This window comes from Sceloporus occidentalis, unplaced genomic scaffold (genome assembly GCF_023333645.1).
Source record: "Sceloporus occidentalis isolate IW3139 unplaced genomic scaffold, rSceOcc1.0.p SCAF_202, whole genome shotgun sequence".
Classification (NCBI taxonomy): domain Eukaryota; kingdom Metazoa; phylum Chordata; class Lepidosauria; order Squamata; family Phrynosomatidae; genus Sceloporus; species Sceloporus occidentalis.
Window position 1 is genome coordinate 271,408 of NW_028317182.1, and position 20,107 is coordinate 291,514.

Consider the following 20,107-nt stretch of genomic DNA (forward strand, 5'->3'; position numbering starts at 1 on the left):
CTAGGTAACAAAGGTGGGAGTGGTGAATAGATGTTAGGCTTTGCTAATGGTAATACATAACCTAGACAGAACTTGATTCCAATTGCTGAGGGTCCAGAATGGGGAGAGAAGTCAGTAACTCCCAAGGCAAGTGGAGCTGGTGAGTGTAGTGAGATGTTTAGCAATGTAAACCAACAGAGAGTCTGTCTGCAACAAGACTGAAATATTTATACTGAAATTGTTGCTAGTGGGCAGAACCTGAGTTTTCTATAAGGTTTAAATCACTTTAGAATGTTTTCTGGGTGGGGAAAATATAGTCCAAAATCAAATTGAATGCAATAGGTGCTTGGTGCAAATACCTCAGACATAAGGGATTAGCACACCGGTCCTCAGGTCCTTGTTGGCTCTGAATTCCAGTCCTGTTCAAAAGCCAATGTACAGCGCAATGTGAGCATGATGCTCCCAGATGCAGCTCAACTTAGCAAAGTATGGGAAAAAAATTCCAGGTACAGGTTTTGGCAATGCACTGACTACTTTTCACACTTAAAAATAAGTCACAGACACAGTTGATTTCATCTGAATCTTTGGGAGTTCTCTATCTTGAGTTGCAAAATAATAAAAGTATTTGCAAGCTCTCCTCTCTGACTTCCATCATGCTCGCCATCTCTTGTATATACAACTCCTATCCAATCCTATCCACAGCAATCCACATGTGAGGAGTATACTGTATTGGCTGTGATTCATCTTCTGGTGCCACACAGCATGAAGCATCCTCTGCAGTTAGCTTGCATCATGCCATGTGCTCTGACTTAAGAATCTATGGCAGTCTCACTGGAAATCATGCCACCTGTCAATCAAAATATTTTTACTCATGTTTAATGGAATATTTTTTCAACGGCCCTTTGACTATCAGCTTCCACTGATTCCCTCAAGGCAGTCCCCATCCAGTCTCTTCTTTGCTAGCTCATATGAGTAAGGATACAATCGTTCCATGTATTTAGGGGCATAAGCAGCAGGATCATGCTCAGGTCACCCACTCCAACTTTATTAATTTAATATCAAATAGGTGTTATGGATGATAGGCTTTAAAAGGTTGTGACAGAATAGAGTAAGGCAGAGGAGCCAGATTTTGTTAACAATTCAGATTTATTCAAAGCTAGCTGTCCTCAGTAGAATTCCCATTCTAACAAAACTGAGGCCCAGAGCCAAAGAAAATGGCTACCTTTATAGGAAAACAAACAAAGAAAACTCATCTTCATCACTTTATTGGGCACTTTGCACTCCAAACATATACATTTCCAACAATCATAGTTCAGATACATGAATACATTTAAATATACTTTAAAATACCTTTGGCTACACCCCTTTGCTCCTTATCAGATATGGTGGCACTCAGAGGAACCTCTGCCAGTGAAATTACATTCTATATTAGTCTTTTCCTAATGCTCTTTGTTTCCTTTAAGTGCTTGGACAAATGCTTCACCTTGAAGAACTTCACATCTGCCTCCCTTCTGCATTCCACTCTCCCAGAGGCCTCTATTCTAAAATGTGTACTTTGGTTCACTCTCACACTTTATTCCATCTATATATACATTGATTCTTGCATATTACCAAACACTGATATTTGGGTTTCTTCACCTCATAGAGAGGTGGGCTTGGGCTAACACGTTCCTCTCTTAAATCTGATATTCAGTATTATCTGTCATTATCCTTCTTTACAGAAGAACTTGTCAGTCATGAGAGGGTCCACACATCAGAGAAGCCATACAACTGCCAGCATTGTGGGAAACATTTTGCTTACAAGTCGATTCTTGTCATGCATCAGAGAGTCCACACCGGAGAGAAGCCATGCAAATGCCAGCATTATGGGAAATGTTTTTATTTGAAGTCAAGCCTAGTGACACATCAGAGAGTCCATACAGGGGAGAAGCCATACAAATGCCAGCATTGTGGGAAATGTTTTTCTCAAAAGTCCCACCTACTGACACACCAGAGAATCCACACAGGAGAGAAGCCATACAAATGCCAGCATTGTGGGAAATGTTTTTCTCGGCAGTCAAGCCTAGTGACACACCAGAGAGTCCACACAGGAGAGAAGCCATACAAATGCCAGCATTGTGGGAAATGTTTTTCTCGGCAGTCAAGCCTAGTGACACACCAGAGAATCCACACAGGAGAGAAGCCATACAAATGCCAGCATTGTGGGAAATATTTTAATTGTAAGTCAAACCTAGTGACACACCAGATAGTCCACACAGGAGAGAAGCCATACAAATGCCAGCATTGTGGGAACTGTTTTTCTCAGCTGTCATCCCTACTGAAACACCAGAGTATCCACACGGGAGAGAAGCCATACAAATGCCAGCATTGTGGGAAATGTTTCTCTTTGAAGGGAGACTTAGTGAGACATCAGAGAGTCCACACAGGAGAGAAACCATACAAATGCCAGCATTGTGGGAACTGTTTTTCTCGGCAGTCAACCCTACTGACACACCAGAGAATCCACTCAGGAGACAAACCATACAAATGCCAGCATTGTGGGAACTGTTTTTCTCAGCAGTCAACCCTACTGACACACCAGAGAATCCACACAGGAGAGAAGCCACACAAATCCAATCAGTGAACCAACATTATTTTTGTAAAGAAGGAATAAAAACTATTTTTCAATCCAGCGGTGCTAAGAAACGGCCCTTATGATTTTATATGTACGGTTTGTCTGTCCATATGTCTGTTTATATTTTAAAGTTATGTTTTGTTAAGTTTAGGTTTTAATTGCTACTAGTATAGATAATTGCTTTGGGTTATAAATTTGGCTGGGGATTATGGGTCATGGTTTAGGTTAGTTAGACGGGGGGCTGGGATTTGTTGGAGCTAGCTAGAATACCAATGATAGCATTCAGAATTTGTTTGATGTTGGCTGAAGAAAGTTGGGGACCGGTAGTAACAGAAAGGGAGCTAGCTTCTTTGAATGTCTGGGGCAGGGAGAGATTGTGCATGTGAGAAGGATGGCAAAGTGGGGCTGGTTAATAATGGGGGATAGATGGTGGGAATTGTAGGTGGGGGCTAGGTTTGGTAGAAGGTGGAGTTTTAGGTTTTGGGTTTCAATATATCCTTTGGCTTGGGGAGGACAGTTCTGGCTTAAACACTGAATTTCTGACTATGTTTTCAATAAAGTTCTTTGCTATTTCAACACATTGGACTCTTTGATGCACAGAAGTTCTGAATTTGCACAAAACTGACACCTTCTTCTCTCCTCAGCCCTCAGCTCCATTCCCAGTTATAAGAACAGGCCGCCAGCAGAATGAACAGCAGCAGCAGTAAGGCCCTGGTGATCCCTGTGCATGATCAGAAGGGGCCTTTCGATGTATGTGTGCTTGCGCAGTCTCACACCTGAAGCCATTGCTGCTTTCACAGTCTGTTCTGAGAGAGGCAAGGAAGTGGGGAGAGCTCTCGTTCTATTGAAGGAATGGCTAGAGGGTCTCCCAGGGGGGGAGGGCTCGGGGTTATAAGAAGGAAGAAAGCCCCTCTTCTCTCCCCAAAGAAAGGGAGCGGGCTTCCCAGGCCTCCTCTCCTTCTTTCTTTCCCTTTGTTCTCCTCAGGGGATTCCTTGAGGCCTAGGTACTTGGGGGGTTATTAGGAGAAAAGAGGGCAGGAGGGACCTTTGGAGAGAGGTATGGCCATGGAGGGGATCAGGATCCAAAGGTAAAAAGGGCTTTGAGGAGCCCCCTTCCTCCTGGAAAGTGGGGCAGAGGAAAGACCCTCCATTCTTATGCCTCATTGGAAATAACATTTTTTGGGTGGGAGGAGTTTTCCCTGGGGTCTTGGGGAAGGGGCTCTATCTGGGCAGGAGAGAAGAGCCCAAATTTAGGACACAGACAAGAGAAGGCAGATGGAGGGACCCAAAGCCCCTTCTGGAAGAGGGACACCCCCATGGTAACCTCGGAACTAGGCATAGAGGCCCACAAGATTTGGATTTTCCTTCACAACAACCCTGCAAAGGAGGAAAAGGAGAAAGGCCTTCAGCCCCTAAAAGATTACCCCCCTCCCGGTTCTGGGAAAATGCTGAAAGGGCCTTGGACCCCCTTGAAGGGATGTAGGTTAAAGGATGGGAAGGAGGAGGGAGGGAGGGAAAGTGCCAAGGGCAGAGAAGCATAAAGGGACTGCTGAAGTGGGGAGCATCTAGGGTTGCCATAAGTGAGGACCTCCAAACCGGGACAAATGTAGGACAAATGCAGGACAACATTTTCAAATGTAGGACACATTTTTTTAAAAATGGAGGACACGCAAAAAAATTGAGGCTTTTTTAGAAATGTTAATATAAATGCATCTTTCTTAGGCATGATCAAAATGGAGGACATTTTGACATTATTCGTAGACAGATCACGGAAATCTACTTCCCTTTCTGGCCACCCCCCTCTCCCCATTCCAAACAGCACATTTGAGCATTGAACATGGCTTTATTTTAACATTGCCTCTTGCATATTTCAGAGGCTTATTCCACAACCAAACCCTTTGGTTAAGAGACTTTGGTTTTTCTTCATTTTGACTTGTTTTGTCTGTATTCCTCCCCACTAAATAAAGGAGACATGAAATGGAGTTAATGGGTACAAGTTGTTAAACAAAAAAGTCTTGTGAGACTCTGTAGGCAAGAGGTGCACCATGTTAAGAACTGCATTAAGCATACTTAGGCTGCTGCCACACTGCTTTCACTCTCATCACTCCATCCTATGGAATCCTGGGATTTGTAGTTTGTTGTGGTGGCAAGGCTGGGCTTTGAAATCTCAGGCATAAGAGAGGCAAAAGGCTTGGGCTGCATCTACACTGGAAAAATAATCTGGTTTGAGACCACTTTAACTGCCTCGGCTGAATGCTATGGAATTCTGGGAATGGTGGTTTGTTCCAGCACCACAGCAGAATGGCAGTTAACCCCTGGAAAGCTGTCTGACCAAGGTGACCAATGCCCTCACCCCAAAATGTAGGGCACCCAAGCAAAAAAATGTAGGACATGGCCAAAAATAAAAGCTAAAAACACCCATGTAATTATAAATCCATGCTTCTTAGCCATGATCCAAATGGAGGACATGTCCTGGAAAAGGAGGAGGATGCCTGGTCACCTTGTCTCTGGTCCAAAAGACACTGCAGAAATAAAACAATGCTGGACTGAAATGCCTAGAGTTCCTCACCAAAGCTGCATCCGCACTGAGGAAATAATCCAGTTTGAGAGTGACTTAACTGTCCTGGGTTAGTGCTGGGGAATGCTGGGAATTGTAGTACATTGTGGCCCCAGAGCTATCTCTGACAGGGAGTCCCATAACCCTCCAAACGTAGTTGAACTGCAGTGCCCAGAATTCCTCCCCAGGTGCATCCACACTGAGGAAATGGTCCAGTTTGAGACTGCTCAGTGCTGGGGAATCCTGGGAATTGTAGTCTATTGTGGCCTCAGAGCCATGACTGACAGAGAAGTCTCAATGGCTCCGAAACACTTGCATTCCCAGGATTCCCTAGCACTGAGTTAAAGCAGTCTCAAAGTGGGTTATTATTCCTGCAGTGTGTGTGAGAGATATAAAAGCTAGGGACTGGATTCATTTGGAAGATCTCTGTGTCCAAAACACACTGCTTGGACTGCCAGGGCTCAGTGCTATGGAATCCTGGGAATGGTAGTTTATTGTGGCACCAGAGCTCTCTGACAGAGAAGGCCAAATGCCTCACAGACCCCAGAATTCCAGAGCATTGAGCTTTGTCAGTTAAAGGGGTCTCAAAGTGCAGAGGGGGGGGGGGGGAGAAAAGCCAGGGAGTGTGAATGAGCTCTGAGAGGAAGAGGAGGAGGAGGAGGAGGAGGAGGAGGGAGGGAGGGAGCCAAGGGAAGTGGCCAGGACCACCAGAGGAGCCCCTGCTTTTCCTCATCATCGCAGCCTTCTCACTGCTGGCAAGAGGCTCTGCCCCCAGCCAGGCAACGCCTCCATTCAGTCTCCTTTTGTCAAAAGAGCTCTGGTGCCACAAGAAACTACAATTCCCAGAATCCCATAGCACTGAGCCATGGATGTTTAAGGGGGGGGGGTCAAACTATTTCTGCAGCCTTTTGCAACCCCAAAGCCTTCTATTATTTACCAGCAACTTGCAAGGCAAAATCTCTTCCTTCCAAGCCATTGAAAAGCAACCCAAGTGGAGGGGGGCTGATTGCTTCTTTCCCATTGGTCAGCTTCGGGAGAAATTTGCATATTACAAGGAAAGGTGTTTAGGGCCTCAAAAACGACCCTGTGATAAAGAATTACAACAATACTGAGTGGTATACATTTAAAAGATGAGGAGGCATTTAGACTCCCAGGGAAACAGGAACGATTGATGGCCTTTTTTTCTTTGCTCACTGTAACCTGAAAGTAATGCCTCTTGCAGGGTATATATACCAAGTGGGCTGGCAATAGCTCTGAGTGGCAGATGTCTTGAAGACCTGCTCTCTAGGCTAAGCCAGGCAGGGAGGCGGGGAGGGTGGCACACAGCCATGGGGAGGGCTGGAGCTGCCTCCAGGGCCTTGCTGGGGGGGGGGGGGAGGTCCCGGGGGAGGGGCCAAACTGGGGTGGGACCGTGTGGCCCCGCCCCAAACTGGGAAAGTCCCGCCCCCAGGCGGGATATGGCAAGCCTAGTCCAGGGGGCTGAGGGGGTCTCCTTTCCCAAAGGGGGAGGCAAGGACTGGTGGGACCCTCCCCAGCTATGGCCCAAAGGGGAGGGTCTCTGTCCCAACTCTCTCTTCCAGTCCCCAAAGCCCAGCCTCCCCACTGGCCCTGAGTCCCCAGAACATTATTCTCCACAGTCCCAAGCAGCACAAAATGGCCACCAGAACACAAAATGGCCTCCTCTGCCTCAGCGCTTGGCAGTTGGCAGTTTGAGGCCTTCTGGGACCCCAAAATGGAGGATGAAAGGGCCTCAAAGTCGGAAGGGACCCAAACAGGATTTCTGATCCTAAAGAAAGGTTTTCCTGATTGCACCCGATGGCTGTGAGAACACAAAAAGTCCCCAAACAGTCCCTTATCCTTGTTTGTTTGTTTATATGTTTGCTTGTTTGTTTCATTCTTGATAATATGAGATGGTCTGGTCTTCCTTCTTGCCTGAAAATCTATTAATAAGGAAACTGGGGAGACATTTAAAAACTCCCAAAGGAGCTCCTTTTGGCCTTGTTTGGGGAACAAGCCTCCTCTTAGAAGCCAAAGACCGATGTTTGTGAAGAAGAATAAGAATAAGGCTTGTATTAAAACTATCCTCCCCATTTCTGATCCCTTTTAAAACCCATGTTCCCCAGAAGGAGCAGAGCTCTGAAATAAGAAAACCCTCTCAGAAAAGACACACAAAGAGACACACTTCCTTCCTTTTGGCCCAAGGAGCCTGGCCTCCTTCTTGCTCTGGAGCCTCAGGAGAGAAAGAGAGGCCTCTGTTCAACTGAAGCCTCAGAGAAGGTTCCAGATCATTATTCCCCACAGTCACAAGCAGCACAAAATGGCCGCCAGAACACAAAATGGCCGCCAAAACACAAAATGACCACCAGAACACAAAATGGCTGCCAGAAAACAAAATGGCTGCCTCTGCCTGAGTAGTAGATACTCCAAGGATATCTTTACTATAAATAACAACATATAACTAAAATGTAAGTCATACAAGATATTAAGAATCTTGCAGGTACAATATTTGTAAGTATATAATATTCAATTCATACAAGCTATTAAAATAAAAAATAGACCTAAACCTCCAATTCTGAGACTAACTTCCAAGATCCGCTCTTTAACTCTCTCTCTCTCGATCTCCAACCGACACAATTCCCCCAACTGTCTCTTGGTCTCTCAGGCCTTATATCTCCTTCTCACGGAAGCTTCCAGAAGAACCTTCATCTTGCTCTCTGATTGGTCAAGAGAGCCTTCCGTAGCAGTGATGTCACTCTGCGTTTGCATAAACCTCCCTTTTCTGCCTGAAGAAGACCTCCATTGACTGGAGCCCAGTCATTACACTTTCCCAAGGCAAGGCTTGCACCTATTTCCAATGTTGTTCTTGGTGTCTGCCTCCCAGTTGTTTCCAGGTCTTATGGTGACCTTATGGGAGTCTCTGAAGGGGTTTTCTTGGCAGGTTCCTTCAGAGTGGGTTTCCCATGGCCATCCTCTGAGGCTGAGAGAGTGCAACTTTATCATCATCATCATCATAATCATCATCATTTATTTCTATAGCGCTGTAAATGTACACAGTGCTGTACATACAAATGGTTAAGTCAATAAAAATAAAACCTGCCAATCTACAAAATATGTATAAAACAATAGGCAATAATATAAAATAGAATTGGTTAAAATAAGCATCAACATCAACATGAGGGACGTTTTCGCCATGCTTCTGGGAAGCAAGCAGAGGACACCTCATCTTATGGTGTTAAATTTACCCAGGGGTCCCACAAAACATGGCGGAAGTGCCCCTCGCATCCCAAGATCACGAAAAGACCCCAGACATTTTTGACCGCTGTGGGTTACAGAGAAGTCCCTGATGCATGGAGCCGTGGGTCATGCTTTGCCCACCACATTGTAACCTGAAAGGGAAGCCCAGGGTGGGATGGGGAGAATCTGGTGTCACTTTTAAGGCATGTATTATTTAAGCATGAGCTGTTTTGCATCATTTCAAATGTGTATTTTTATTTCTTGCAACGTAGTAGGGCCCAGGGCAGTTCACCAATGCTCCCAGAAAGGGATTTCGGAGAGGACTACTTTGCGTTCTTGGTGGGAAGAAGCAGTTGTATTCCATGGGCACAAAAGGAAGGTCCCAGAAGGTCCAATGCTTCAGACAGCGACTCCTCCCCAACCGCAGAGGCCCTGCTCCTAGGTCTCTGGCCTCTCAGCCTGGAGAGACACAGCTTCTTTCCAGGGAGCTCTCCATTCGGCCTCCCTCTCTCCTCTCCCAAAATGGAGGACAAAAGAAGGTTCTGGCTACTAGGGTTGCCATGACTCTCTTCCACAAAACTCCAGACGCAAGTCTACAAAAGCGTATGCTACAACTTTTTTCACACAGTCTCAAAGGTGCTACAAGATCCCTTAAAATACTGATATTCCTGAATAACATGGCTTATGGTTGAATCTGCACAGCAGAATTCATGCACTTTGACATCGCTTTAACTGCCATTTCTCAATGCTATGGGATTCTGGGATTTGTAGTCTGTTTTCACACTAGAGCTCCCGAGAGAGGCTACAGAGCTCACAAAACTACAGATCCCAGATCTCCATAGAATTGACCCATGGCAGTTAAAGCAGTGTTGAAATGCATGATTTCTGTAATGCAAATTAAAACTCTGTCTGAATCCTAGCCCCTTGGAAGAGACCTTCACAAAGGTGAGTCCCCCTTGACTTCTATGGGGCAGAGAGGGAGGGAGGGAGAAAAGCCCCAAAGAGCCATGAGACAAAGAGGGATTCCTACTCTAGGGATCATATCCAGAGGTTGCCACGCTGGCCGGACCATACAGCAAACCACAATAACAGCCACAATCCACAGAACAAGGATACCTTTAGTGGCCAACCAAAATGCACAAAAAAGATGGAGGAAAAAACTTTTGAAGCTCAACTAGCTTCTTCATTGGGAAAAAGTGTTAAACAGCTAAAAGGAGAAAGGTATCACAGTTTTGTGGATTTTGGAGGTTATTGTTTGCAGTGTGGCCAAAAACACCTTCTCCTGGATATGCTTTCTAGATTTCAGGATACTGTATGTTTTTTAACTTTATTACTAAAGAAAATACCATATAGGACCAACAACAATAACACAGATACAATTAAAAGACTTGACAAATACAAATAATCACAAGCAACATAACTTGTAAAACATACTAAATTTAATCCAAACTCATACTATATCCAACCTGAGATCCCACAACAAACAAACAAAAGACTTCCCAAGTTTATGTTCTCTTGCTGTGTCTTTCTTTTCTTTTCTACATTTCATACTTCTCTTGATCACTTGTTTAGTTGTCAGAGAATTTATTTTTCCCCCTTTCCCCCCCCCTCTTTAACTAATCCACCTTTTTGGTTTTAGTTTTTTGATAAAAAGAGGTGCCTTTACCCATAATAGTTTAAAATTAATATCACTTAATTAAATAACATTGATGTAACTTCCTTTAAAGTTGGGATGTTTTATCCATTGTATTCCCTTCAGTCTTCCATCCTTTTTTGATATATCCATCACTTTATCCCAGTTTGGTGAGTTTATCTGCTTCCAATGCATCAAATAGTCTTAACAGCCGTTCTTCTCCTTCGGGATCTTTCCTTTGTCTTCATTCTTTTGCTAGGGTCATCCTTGCTGTTGATAAAAGATAAAACAATACTCTACCATGCAATTTTTCCACTCCATTTTCGATAATATTTAATAAAAATACTTCTCAAGCAAATTTTAGATTCGCTTGCAACATTTTAAATATTATACACTGTACTTTATGCCAGTATTCTTTCATTTTTACACAGGACCAACAGAGATGGAAAAATGTGCCTTTTCCATTTCCGCACAACCAGCACCTATCCAAACTATTCTTAGATGTTTCATGTATTTTTTCAGGTTTCAAATACCGTCAAAAAAGTACTTTGTTATTATTATTAAAACAATTATTAAAAATAGGGCAGAGGCAGTTAGAGCAATTGTTGGACTAAATCAATAGGATTAATTAAATTAATTGGAGATTGCTGGAATGTTAATCTGGAAAGGCCTGCCGGAAGAGATACATCTTGACTGCTTTTTTAAACCTTTCAAGACTTGTGAAATATTGGATCTCTTCCGGCCGGCTATTCCATAAACTGGGAGCAACAGAAGAGAAGATCCTCTGGGTAAATGCAGCCAGCCTAGTTTTTGCTGGCTGTAGTAAGTTTTTACTAGAGGACTTCAATGTGTGGGCAGATTTTATGGGAGAAGGAGATCCTGTAAGAAAGCTACACCCAAGCCCTGAAGGGCTTTAAAGGTTATAACCAACACCTTGTACTGTGCCCAGAAAGTAATAGGCAGCCAGTGAAGAGACTTTAGTATAGGTTTAATATGATCACCTCTAGATCTTCCAGTGACTACTCTGCCTGCCGTATTGAAGTTTTCGGACTTGGTGCAAGGGTAGCCCTTTGTAGACCGCATTGCAGAAGTCAAGACGTGAAGTTACCAGCAAGTGTATCATAGTTTTCCGGCCTTCAGGTTCCAGGAAGGACACAGTTGTCGTATCTACCAAAGCTAATAATAGGCACTCCTGGCCATCGCATCTATCTGATCTGACATCTGGAGCGACAGATCGAGGAGCACCCCCAAACTGTGAACACAGGACTTTAAGGGAAGTTTGATCCCATACAGGACTAGTTGACAAATCTCCATACCTGGGTTAGGACCTCCAACAACAAGCACCTCCGTCTTATCTGGATTCAGTTTCAATCTGTTTTTCCTCATCCAGCACATTACTGCCCCAAGACATTTATTCAGAGGGGAGATTCCTTCCTTAGTTGACGCTGAGGTTTGGGGGATGAAAAGGTATAGTTGGGTGTCATGAGTGTACTGATAGCATCCCACTCCATGCCTCCGGATGATCTCTCCAGTTTCATGTAGATGTTAAACAGCATTGGAGACAGGATGACGCCTGAGGAACGCCAGATTTAAACTCCTATTTAAAGGAACAACTGTCCCCAAGCATCACCATCTGGAATCTGCTTGAGAGATAGCACCAGAACCACTTCAATGCATTGCCTCTGATCCCCAATTTCCTCAGGCGATCCAGAAGGATGCAATGGTCAATGGTATTGAAAGCCACTGAGAGATCCAAAAGCATCAACAGGGTCACACTTCACATGTCGATGCTCAAACAAAGATAATCTACTAAGGCAGTCTCGTCTCCATATCCCATCCTGAAGCCAGTTTAATAATAATAATAAACTGTTTATTTATATCCCACTTTTCCTTAGTAGATCAAAGCGGGTTAGTTTGAAATGGGTCTAGATAATCTGTTTCATCTAAGACCACTAGGAGTTGAAGAGCAACTGCCCTCTCAATCATCTTTCTTAGAAATGGAAGATGTAAGACCAATCTGCAATGGTTCATGTCCAAGGGATCTAGGGCGGGCGTACCACCACTTCTTTTCAGCAAGATGGAAAATAGCCCTCCCTAAGAGATGTATCTATGATATATCTCAGGTGAGTCCTAAGTGCATTTCCTCCATGGATGACCAGCCATGAAGGGCAAGGGTCCAGAGGGGAAGTTGTCTTCTTCGCACTTCTAAGGAACGTGTCCACATCCTTGGTAATCAGATTCAAATTGATCCAGTAAGATCTTATTTATGGAGTCACTGGACACCTCACCTTTAGCCTCTGTAATAATGTTGACATCCAAGTCAGCTCTTATCTGAGAGATTTTATCTGCAAAATGGTAATTTAAAACATCACAGAGAGCTGTGGAAGGCTCTAGTAATGGGTTCCTGGGGGAAGGTACCTGTACCCAGAACTGGGGGAGGGGGGATATTTCTGGGGCGGTTGGTCTCTCTGCTGGGCCTCCTCCACAGGGTTGTTGTGAAGGTATGTATGTGGGTGCATGTGTCTACTCTGGATCCTATAGGCCTCTAAGTCTAGTTCTCAGGTTGCCAGGAGGGTTGTCCTTCTCCCCAGGAGGGGATTTGGGTTCCCTCCGTTTGTGACCTCTTGGCTGTGGCCTAAATTGGAGGTTTTTCCTCTCCTCAGACAAAGCCCCCTCCCCCCAGGGGAAGCCCCCCACTGAAAAAATGTTATTTCCAATGCTATCCTCTGTGATGCTCTTTATTTGGCACAAAAATATTTTCCCCCAGCTTTGTTTGGGGGGAGGAGATGGGGCTGCCTTCCTTCTTATAGCCCCCCGAAGACTCTCTAGCCATTCGTCCGAATGAAAGAGGCTCTCCCCCACTTTCCTCCCTCAGAGTGTGAGGGCAGCAATGGCTTCAGATGCGGAGACTGCGCATGCGCACATGCCCCCAAAGGCCCCCCTGAGCATCCACAGGAATCTGTAGGGCCTTGCTGCTGATTATTCTGCTGGCTGCCTTTGCAGGAAGGGAAGGAGTGTGAGGGGATTCAGTGACCTCCCCTTCCTTCCTTCCTTCCTTCCTTCCTTCCTTCCTTCCTTCCTTTGATGAGAATTGGATGAGGCTGGAATGGAGCCCAAGGTAAGGAGCTGGACTCAGGAGGGAAAGGCAGGGAAGGAGGCTCTGCATTGTGAATATAGCTCTGTCTGTCTGTGTGGATATATATAAGAGTGTGTGTGCGTGTTGTGTGTTTGCTTCTTACGGCTGCAAATGGAGCTGAGGACTGAGGAAAGAAGAAAGTATCAGTTTTGTGCAAATTCAGAACTTCTATGCATCAAAGAGTCCAGTGTGTTGAAACAACAAAGAACTTTACTGAAAACACATAGTCATAAATTCAGTATTTAAGCCAGAACTGCCCACTCCAAAGCAAACAATACATTAAAACACCAAAACCAAAACTCCACCCTTTACTATTCTTACCCCACCTCCAGTTCCCACAGTCTATGCCCCACAGTTAACCAGCCCCCCCTTTAAAATTCCCAGAAACTAGCCCTCTTTCTAGCACTACCAGACCCCAACTTTCTACAGCCAATATCCCACACATTCCAAAAGCTATCCTTCCCATAACTATTCTAGCCAGCTGTAATAAACCCCAGCCCCCCATCTACCTAACCTATACCACGACCCCCTATCCCCAGCCAAATTTATAACCCAAAGGAATTATCTATACTAATAGCAATTAAAACCTAAACTTAATAAAATATAACTTTAAAACAGACATATGGACAGACAAACACAAAAAATCACAAGGGTCATTTCTTATCATCACTGAACTGAAAATATATATTTTTGTATTCCTTCCTGACTTCTTGTTATATCATTGTTGGGATTTGTGTGACTTCTCTCCTGTGTGGCTTCTTTGATGTTTCACTTGGGCTGACTTGTCAGAAAAACATTTCCCACAATGCTGGCAATTGTATGGCTTCTCTCCTGTGTGGTCTCTCCAATGTGTCACTAGGTTTGACCTCCGAGAATAACATTTCCCACAATGCTGGCATTTGTATGGCTTCTCTCCCGTGTGGATTCTCTGATGTCTCACTAGGTCTGACTTCTGAGAGAAACGTTTCCCACAATGCTTGCACTTGTATGGCTTCTCTCCTGTGTGGACTCTCTGATGTGTCACTAGGTCTGACTTGCGAGAAAAACATTTCCCACAATGCTGGCATTTGTATGGCTTCTCTCCTGTATGGACTCTCTGATGTGTCACTAGGTCTGACTTCCGAGAAAAACATTTCCCACAATGCTGGCATTTGTATGGCTTCTCTCCTGTATGGACTCTCTGATGTGTCACTAGGTCTGACTTCCGAGAAAAACATTTCCCACAATGCTGGCATTTGTATGGCTTCTCTCCTGTGTGGACTCTTTGATGTATCACTAGGTGTGGCTGCTGAGAAAAACATTTCCCACAACGCTGGCATTTGTATGGCTTCTCTCCTGTATGGACTCTCTGATGTGTCACTAGGTCTGACTTCCGAGAAAAACATTTCCCACAATGCTGGCATTTGTATGGCTTCTCTCCTGTGTGGACTCTTTGATGTATCACTAGGTGTGGCTGCTGAGAAAAACATTTCCCACAACGCTGGCATTTGTATGGCTTCTCTCCTGTATGGACTCTCTGATGTGTCACTAGGTCTGACTTCCGAGAAAAACATTTCCCACAATGCTGGCATTTGTATGGCTTCTCTCCTGTGTGGACTCTTTGATGTATCACTAGGTGTGGCTGCTGAGAAAAACATTTCCCACAACGCTGGCATTTGTATGGCTTCTCTCCTGTATGGACTCTCTGATGTGTCACTAGGTCTGACTTCCGAGAAAAACATTTCCCACAATGCTGGCATTTGTATGGCTTCTCTCCTGTGTGGACTCTTTGATGCATGACAAGGACTGACTTGTAGGCAAAACATTTCCCACAATGCTGGCATTTATATGACTTTTTTCCTGTGTGGGCTCTCTCATGACTCAAATGTTCTTCTGTAAAGAAGGACAATGACACATAAGACTGAAAATCCGACTTAAGAGAGGAGTGTGTTACCCCAAGATTTAGCCCCTTTTGAACCCTCCCTATTTGAGATTAAATTAATAAAGTTGCTGTGAGTAACCCAAGCATGAACTTGTTGCTTATGCCCCTAAATCCATGGAATGATTATATCCTTACTCATAGCAGCTAGCAAAGAAGAGACTGGATGGGGACTGCCTTGAGGGAATCAGTGGAAGCAGATAGTCAAAGGACTGTTGAAAAAATATTCCATGAAACATGTGCAAATATACTTTGATTGACAGGCGGCATCATATCCTGTGAGACTGCCAGACAGTGCCGAGTCAGAGCCCAAGGTATGATGCAAGCTAACTGCAGAGGTCACTTCGTGATGTTTGACTCCAGGAGATGACTCACAACCAAGACAGTATATAGCTCACATGCGGACTGGTGTGGATTGGATTGGAGGCGTGTGTACAAGAGATGGTGAATTTGATGGAAGTTGGAGAGGAGAGCTTGCAAATATTTGTATTAATTTGCAATTCAAAATAGAGAACCTCCAAGGATTTAGATGAAATCAACTGTGTTTGTGACTTATTTTTAAGTGTGAAAAGTGGTCGGTGCATTGCCAATATCTATATTTGGGTATTTGCTTCCATACTCTGCTATGTTATTGTTGAGCGGCATCTGGGAGCATCACTTGCAGATTGTGCGGAATTCAGAGCCAAGAAGGATCCAAGAGCTATGTGCTAATCCTTTTTGTCTGAGATATTTGCACCAAGCACCCATTGCATTCAATTTGGTTTCTGACCATTCTTCCCCCCAGGAAACATTCTAAAGTGAGTAAAACCTTTTTGAACACTCAGTTTATGCCCCCAAGCAACAATTCCAGTATAAATATCTGCCCCGACTGGCTGTTCTTTGATGTCAGTCCAATTGCAGACAGTCTGTCAGTTTACATGGCTAAGCACCTCAATGCACTCGCCAAACCCACTTGTCACAGGATGTCCTGACTTCTCTTCCCATTTCGAACCCTCAGCAATTGGAATCAAGATCCGCCTAGGTAAGGCATTACCATTATGAAAGTCTTGCATCTCTTTACCATTCCAACCTGTTCTTGTTCTTGTGCATGTGTGTGAATACTTACGTGTGTGTCTGTATTTTGATTTCCCCTAAATAAAACACAAAAACCTATTTGAAATGCTTTTGGAGTTCTGTGTGCTTCTCGGCATGTGTCCCCCTTTCCTCCCTTCATAGATATTACACATAATTGCTAAATGGAACCCCTAAATATGTCTGAAAACAAAGATTTCAGCTGGTTCTCAGAAATTCACTCTGTCAGATTCGTAGCTGCCTCCCAATCCTCAAGGCCCCTCTCCTGGCCCTTCCCAGGGGTCCCTTCTATCCGCACAGAGCTAGGCGATCCTGGCTTTGCTCCTGCCTTCCCCTCCTGGCTCCCAGATGCCTGATCCCCTTCCCTTGCTTCCTCCGCACTCCAAGCTTCCCTCTTGCCCATCTGCACTGTTTCAGCATTTCACCTACAACATCTCTTCCCTGCCTTTCTGTTTTTCACATTCTCTCCATCTCTCTATCACAGAGACATACCCAAAGTGCCTGATGCATAAAAGGGACACTTTCAGGCCCATTTGTTGAGAAAGTGAGGATAATAACTATACAAATAATTCATTAAGAAAGGCAAAGCACCGGGGGGGGGGGGTGTTGGGGATCTGGACTCCAATTTGGTGAGGGTCAGCAGCTAAAAAGGCCAATGTGATCCTAGGCTACATCAGTACGAGTATAGTGTTATGGCAGGGGGTTGGACTGGATGGCCCTTCTACTTCTGTTCAACTCTTTGATTCTATGTTATAGATTCAGGGAAGTAATAGTGCAACTCTATTCTGCTTTGGTCAGGCCCTCACTTGGAATACTGTGTCCACTTCTGGTCACCATAATTCAAAAAGGATGTTGAGAAGCTGGAGTGTATCCAAAGGAGAGCAATGAAAATGGTGAAGGATCTGGAAACCATCAAGCCCCATGAGGAGTGGTTTAGGGAGCTGGGAATGTTTAGCCTGGAGAAGAGAAGGTTCAGAGTGGGTATGATAGCCTTGTTCAAATATTTGAAGAGATACTGAGGATGGAGCAAGCTTGCTTTCTGCTGCTCTAGAGCAAAGGACACAGAACAATGGACACAAGCCACAGGAAAAGAGGTTTCACCTAAACATTAGGAGTAACATCTTGCCACTAAGAGCTATACAACAGTGGAATATACTCCCTCTGAGCATGGTGGCGTCTCATCATCATCATCATCATCATTATCATCATCATTATTAATCTCTAAAGTACTCCTTCTTGAAAGTCTTTAAAGGTCTTTGAAGGCTTTAAACAGTGTGTATTCCTGCATGGCATGGGGTTAAACCAGATGGTCCTTGTGATTCCAATTCTATGATTCTATATTTCTAAAGTGGAATCATAGTGCCATGATAATGTAGAATGAAAGGGCCCTAAGTCTTCATATGAATTCAGCTTCCTTACCCACAGAGGCCACATTCTCGTAATTCTCCATCATCACATCCTTGTACATAAGTCTCTGCTTCTTCGTCAATAGTTTCCATTCACCCTCAGTGAAATATACTGCCACATCCGCAAAGGTCACCTGCAATATAAAATAGCCCTCATCAAGGTAATGATTAATAAAAGGGCGGGGGGGGGGGCACATGATGCATCTCAAAAATTATTTGATCACCTCAGAATTTAGTCCAGCAAATAAACTTTAAATTCTGTTAGCAAGAAAAAAGTACTGCCTTTGAGATCCAGTTTGTCTCAAATTCTTTCAATATAATAAACAATATAATTTAGGCCATGGCTGGGATATTGAGGATGGATTAGGATACTGACTATCCCGACACGTATAGTACATTTAGCCTCCAAAGTATAGTGCATTTAGCCATTTGTTGCCAAATTTCAGAGGCAAATGTCTTTTTTAAAAAGCAGTTTTGGGGAGCACTGTGGGCTTGAAGGCCATGGGGACACCCCCAATTTATATCCAGAGACATTCTTCCATATCCCCCAACATTTCACAGCTGGGAAGAACAAGACACATGTGGACAAGCAACACCAGAAAGTGGTGAAGATGGTCAAAGTTGTTTATGAGGAAGATCACACAAGTGGGGAAGGGCACAGCAGTTTGCCTTTGCCTCAGACTCCTATCAAGGACAAGACCCTGTCTCCTTCTTTCTTCTCCTCTCCCCACGTTTGACTTGATGGGGTGCAAATTGCTTGGCCCTCATTATGCTGAAATGGAAGTGAGCTGAAGAAGGGGGAAAGTGGGAGGAGGAGAGAGAAACCAGGACATTTGAAAAGCTCTCGAAATAATGGGGTGACAAATATTAACCAGGACTGTCTCTGCCAAACTCGTACAGTATTTAGAGAAGCATTCCCAGTTGCTAGCCCCTCTCTGACCCAGGAAGCCTCCTTTTAACCATACATTAAGAAGCCAAGCCCTTCCTCCAGTCCATCTGCCTTGGTCCAGGCCTTGGAGGTGGAGAAGAACTGCTGGACCTGATCCCATTCCTCTCCACCACTCCCTTCTCCTTTTGTGTCGTGTCTTCTTAGATTGTAAGCCTGAGGGCAGGGAACCGTTTAACTAAAAGACTGTATGTACAGCGCTGTGTAAATTTACAGTGCTTTATAAAGGTTAATAATAATATTTTATTTGCTTCTTTTCATAAATTGGCCCAGTAGTGACACAGATGAAGCTAATGAAATAATGACTCACCCAAGAGATCTTGCACCTAGGCAGCCTCTTTCTCTCTCTCCACCTGGACTCTGTGTTGGCCATCAGGTGGGCAGGGGTCCTGGTGGTCCTGCACTTGGGTCACTTCCAGAAAGACAGGCCACAAAGCCTTGTACAAGGAGGCCAAGATGTAGGTCCTGAGAAAAGGGAACAGGGTTAGGATTGGCTTGGCTTGGCAAGAAGCCCTGCAGCACTCCAAGACACAGAGAACAGCATCCTGCTGGTGACATACACAGGTGACATATGCCTCCTTTGGGCTGATGTAGAGGTGGGTATCCCCTTCCTCCCTCTGCACCAAACAAAGCCCCCTGGATCTAGCATAGATTCACTGCAGCTCCCCTACACAACAGATACTCCATGCCTTATTAGAGTGATGGGGGATTAGGGCATGGGAAATTGGAGAGGACCCTGGCTATGTCCCAGTAGCTATAAGTGAAATGATTGCATCATTTGCTGAAACCTCCTGACCTCCCCAGTGGACCACAGAGGAAGATGTCTTCATTTTGCTTCTGGCTACAAAAACACAGCTGGATTCCTCTCCAATACCTCACACCCAACACTCTCACCAGGCATTGAATGGCCATGCGAGATGGCTTCCATAACTCTATGGTAGTACCTGGTTCAGTGAATGGGCAGTTGTAACCTGATTCCACATGGAGCAACACTGGAGGATAGAGGGTACTGCTGGATCGGGCTATCTGGCCTGGTGGCTCCTCATTCTCCCAGTGGCCAAAACAGTTGCCCTCCACCCCCCAGTGAGGCCCCCGGTCAGGCAGGGCAGGAAAAGAGCTATCTCTTTTCTGGTTGCCCGCCCTTCCATGGGATCCAGCCCTCCTCCCAGGATCGGGGGAGGGGCACCAGAGGATTGAGCTGATGGGAAGGGAACACCCAATTCCCATGGCAGCCTTCTGCATGCAGAGAAGTCACAATTCTGAGAGTGTCTCTGCCCATGTGGAGAGTGCCTATTTTCCACACTGTTGCCTGGCCATCTTGGCCTGGGAATGTCCTGTTCTAGCCACATGCAGGACTAAATCTTAGCCTGTATCCTATCTTATACTTAGTCCTGATCAGAGTAGAATCACTCACTCTCTTGGATTTACCTATAGATTGACTCACCAGTCAATTATGGGTTCAGTGGGTCTATTCTAGGGTTAACCAACAGGATTCAGGGCGCCTCAGACTTTATATTCAGATAAGTTGCAATAGAATGTAGAAAATATATATACATAATTATGTATTGTATAAAATTCAATGTATGGACTTTAGTTTCAATACAAAATATTTT

General features: G+C 44.7%; 1 pseudogene; it reads right to left on the reverse strand.

Moving 5' to 3' along the window:
• The window catches only part of LOC149278059 (uncharacterized), an 82,529-nt pseudogene extending 63,123 nt beyond the window's left edge, over window positions 1-19,406 (reverse strand).
• Between the last annotated feature and the right edge of the window lie 701 nt (window positions 19,407-20,107).